Genomic DNA, 4,687 nt, shown 5'->3' on the forward strand with positions numbered 1-4,687 from the left:
GTCTCCTGGAAACAGGCCAATATCCTGCATCTGTAACGTGCAGCAGGAGAGCCCTGATGTTCTCAATGCTGACCTGAACGTCAGGAATTCCAGGTGCTCTGAATTATCTGAATTTGTCATCCAAATCAACATTGTAAACCAAGCAAATTAGCAACAAGGTCTAAAGCATTGCAGTGACAAGTTAAGAAATCCACACTTGGACCTAAATGTTAAGTCACAAAATTTCTAAATTAAAATGGAGCAGATTCAGGAAGGCTCTGTGGGATTTTTTTTTTTTTTAAACATAGAGTTTCCTATAGTCTGTTCACTTTGGCAGGTCACACTTCATGTTAAAATACTCTTTTTGGAGGATGTGACCTCCAAAAGAAAATGTTAAAAGGGGGTACAGATGGCTGCTATAAGAGTTTGCTCTATAGTGATAACACTACATGGATAAGATAATAGTAAGTGTGTGTGTATATTTTTTACGTATAGTGATAACACTATATAAGAACCATCTGGATAGAACTCAAGGTAGTGTCTTGGATCACAGATTGAAAGATCCTAACCAGGTGTCTTAGTTCATTCCTGCCCTATAACACAATACTCTAGACTGGTAATTTATAAATAGAAATATATTTCTCACAGTTCCGGAGGCTGTGAAGTTCGAGGTCAAGGCGCAGGCAGATTTGGTGTCTGGCAAAGTCTCAATCTACCTTCAAGATGGCTCCTCTTGCAATATCCTCACATGGCAGAAGGAGGGGAGGGGGCCAAGTAGTTCCCTGAAGCCTCTTTTATAAGGACATTAATCTCATTCGTAAGGGCAGAGCACTTAGGGCCTAAACATTGGAGCAGTGATTGGAGTCGCTGCGTGTTCCCCACCCAGGGTGGTACATGAACCCCAGTATGCAGTAGAAGGGAACAAGGGGAGGGCTGGGGCTTGAGTCGCCACTGCTTTCCATCATGGCTGCTGTAGCCCAGTGTTGCTGCAGAATGTCTGCCCAGGCATGGGTGCTGCAGGATGCCACTCCGGAGCCCTATTATACTTGACTCTCCACCCCCAGCCTCAGCTTGCTCCTGGAAAGCTGCACACTGCTCGTAGGCTGTGTTGCCAACCACCTCTGCGAGCATCCCGCAGTTGCCTCCCATTTGGGGGGGGTCTGCATTCAGCTGCAGCTGAACCTCTGAAGAAATGAAAGCCTTGAATTCCCATCCCTGCTCATAGTTTTTGGCCACCTATTAGGACCAATCTCCACACTTAAAGCATTCACCTTCATCCTCTCTAGCTCTGGGAACTCCTTGCTTAATCCTCTTCAATAAGGCTAGAATTAGCCTTAAGAAAATTTAAGAAAAAGCTCTTAAACTCCTTTACTGGATGCCAATGAGACGTACAAGCAGCCTACTCACAAGTGAGAGATTAAGCAAAAAGGAATTTTATCTCACATAATAGTCCAAGGGTAGAGCTTGATCAAGATATTATGTCACTATGGCAAGTCATCCCTCCTCTCCTTTTTGCACATTGGCTGTATCTCTGTCAACTTCCCCTACTTGTGGAGCAAGATAGTTGCCATGGTTCTCGAATCTTCAAGTGTTTCTTGACCGAAGTCAAGTGGAGATGAGTCTCAGCTTTCCTCGGCAGTCCCAGAAAGCCTCAGTGTATCTTACTAACTTTGACTGGGGCACAGTCCTATCCTTGAGCTATCCTGTGGCCAGGGGGAATGCGTATCTGATTGGCCAGACCTGATTCATATGCTTACTCCTGGAGCAGGGAATAGTTAATGCCATCTGAAACTAACCTCGATTCTGGAGGGAGAAATATATCCCTAGAAGAAAATTGGGATACTATTATCAGAAGGGAAATGGATGCAGAATGTTCACAAATACATCCCTTCTTTACTCAGTGTTTTTCTTAATTATAAATAAATTTTTCTGGCCAATGCTCTATACAATTCCTTCTCTACTGTCTTCAAGATCCCTAACAGTGCTTATCAAACTTTAAAATGCAAAGAAACCATCTGGGGAATCCTACTAAAATTGCAGATTAACATCCTTCAGTAGTGTGATGATGGCTGAAATATGGGAAGAGCAGGTGCCACAGGAGCTCCAATAGGGCTGCTCGCTCATTAGCCTCAATTGCCTCTGTGAAATAGGAGACAGAAGGCCAGCAGTGGCTTAGGGCAATGGTCTCAAAGTGTGTTCCCTGGAATAGTAGTGGCGGCATGACCTGGGAATTTATTAGAAACACACATCTAAACTGAAGTTAGAGACTTCAGTAATGGGGTCCAGCAATTCGTGGGGTTTTTTTTTTTTTGAGACGGAGTCTCACTCTGTCACCCAGGTTGGAGTGCAGTAATGCGATCTTGGCTCACTGCAACCTTCACCTCTGCCTCCCAGGTTCAGGCAATTCTCCTGCCTCAGCCTCCCAAGCAGCTGGGACTACAGGCACGTGCCACCACGCCCGGCTAATTTTTTGTATTTTTTTAAGTAGAGACGGGGTTTCACTGTGTTAGCCAGGATGGTCTTGATCTCTTGATCTCTTGACCTCGTGATCCGCCCACCTCGGCCTCCCAAATCACAGGCATGAGCCACCGCATTCAGCCCAATATGTGTTTCAGTAAGCCCTGCAGGAAATTGTGCACACTGAAGTTTGAGAACCACTGGGTTAGGGCCTTGCTGTTCATGGCTCTTGAGCTAGCAGCATGCATATCATGCTAGAAATGCAGAATCTCTGGTCCCATACACAACAGACCTACTGGATTAGAATCTGCATTTTTTTTTGAGGCAGACTCTCACTCCGTCACCCACACTGGAGTGCAGAGGTGTAATCTTGGCTCACTGCAACCTCCGCCTCCCGGGTTCAAGCAGTACTCCTGCCTCAGCCTCCTGAGTAGCTGGGATTACAGGCGCAAGCCACCACACCCTGCTAATTTTTCCATTTTTAGTAGAGATGGGGTTACACTGTGTTGGCCAGGCTGGTCTCAAACTCCTGACCTCGTGATCCACTCGCCTCGGCCTCCCAAAATGCTGGGATTACATGCGTGAGCCACTGCACCCGGCCCCTTCCTCAGTTTTTAAAAAAGCTGCATTGACCTCTGTTGTGGGGATGTGTTACAATATATTCAACTAATCTCCTACGCATAGCATTTAGGTTTTTCAATTTTGCATTTACAGCAGACAGTGCTTCAATTTATAACCTTGTGGTCTGTACAAATTCACAGCAAAGGAGCAAGATAATTTAGGCCACATATCAAACTGTGAAGCCTTGATGTGCCCATCTCCAAAAGCCACCTTCATATTTGACTACCCACTTTTAGACTCCATACAGTTACTGCCTTGAGACCTGATTAAGCTGCTAGATTCCCTGGACACTCTGTAAGTGGGCCTAGCAACAGTCTTCTCAGCTGCAGCCATTCCCCTGCCATTCCAGAGTAGGGTTTTTGTTTTTGTTTTGGTTTGTTTTGGGTTTTTTTTTTTTTTTTTTTGAGATAGTCTCACTCTGTTGCCCAGGCTGGAGTGCAGTGGCACGATCTTGGCTCACTGCAACCTCCACATCCTGAGTTCAAGCAATTCTCCTGCCTCAGTCTTCTGAGGAGCTGGGATAACAGGCATGCGCCACCATGCCTGGCTCATTTTTGTATTTTTAGTAGAGATGGGGTTTTGCCATGTTGGCCAGGTTGGTCTTGAACTCCTGACCTCAGGTGACCCATTTGTCTCAGCCTCCCAAAGTGTTGGCATTACAGGCATGAGCCATCATGCTCAGCCCAAAGTGGGGCTTTCATTTCAACCTGCATCTTCTCAAGTCAACGTTCATGACCTTATTTTCATCTTTGGGTGACTCCTTCTTACCCCTGGCACCTGATCTTTTCATTTCAGCAAAGACTCAGATAATAAAAATCTGTCTTTAAATAAGCTACAGTTGTAGAATGCTGATCTGCCCCAAATATTCATTCACATGGGAGTTATTCTTTGGGCTTCCTGTTCAATTATTCTGAATGTTTACTGGCCTGTTTAAACTAGAGCTCCACAATAGGGGTATCAATGGCATCAGGGAAGGCCATATTGTCCTAAAACACTTCTATAAGATTCTATCTCCATTCACTTGGGAGAAGATCCATTGGGAATTCATCCACCTGGCTTTAAAAAGGCTAAGAACCAGTGTATTACATTCTATATTTTTAAACATTGATTGGAGGGAAAGATACTGGTTGGGGATCACCCTCCAATTCCTGTTCACTTAAGTGATTCCTCATTTTAGGTTAAAAAAAATATCTTTCTTTTTTTTTTTTTTGAGACAGAGTCTTGCTCTGTTGCCCAAGCTGCGCAATCTCAGCTCACCGCAACCTCCGCCTCCCAGGTTCAAGGGATTCTCCTGCCTCAGCCTCCCAAGTAGCTGAGACTACAAATGCACACCACCCTGCTCAGCTAATTTTCATATTTTTAGTAGAGATAGGGCTTTGCCATGTTGGCCTGGCTGGTCTCAAACTTCTGGCCTCAAGTGATCTGCCTGCCTTGGCCTTCCAAATTGCTGGGATTACAGGCATGAGCCACCGTGCCCAGCCTTAATATATGAATTTTATACAAGCTTTTAAATACATATTTAAAATGCATATTAAACATCTCTTTTGGACAAACAAAACTAAACAGTAAGTTGTACCTCCTTTTAATATTAATGACTCTATAAAGATAAAATAAAAGAATCTGGCAAGTG

At 44.5% G+C, this 4,687-nt stretch overlaps 1 protein-coding gene across 3 annotated transcripts in view; it reads left to right on the forward strand.

The window, feature by feature from the left end:
* NDUFAF6 (NADH:ubiquinone oxidoreductase complex assembly factor 6) overlaps positions 1 to 4,687 on the forward strand; it is a 165,202-nt gene that overhangs the window by 24,559 nt on the left and 135,956 nt on the right. The window lies entirely within an intron of this gene.

The sequence above is a fragment of the Theropithecus gelada genome, chromosome 8 (genome assembly GCF_003255815.1).
Source record: "Theropithecus gelada isolate Dixy chromosome 8, Tgel_1.0, whole genome shotgun sequence".
In the NCBI taxonomy this organism is placed as follows: Eukaryota; Metazoa; Chordata; class Mammalia; order Primates; family Cercopithecidae; genus Theropithecus; species Theropithecus gelada.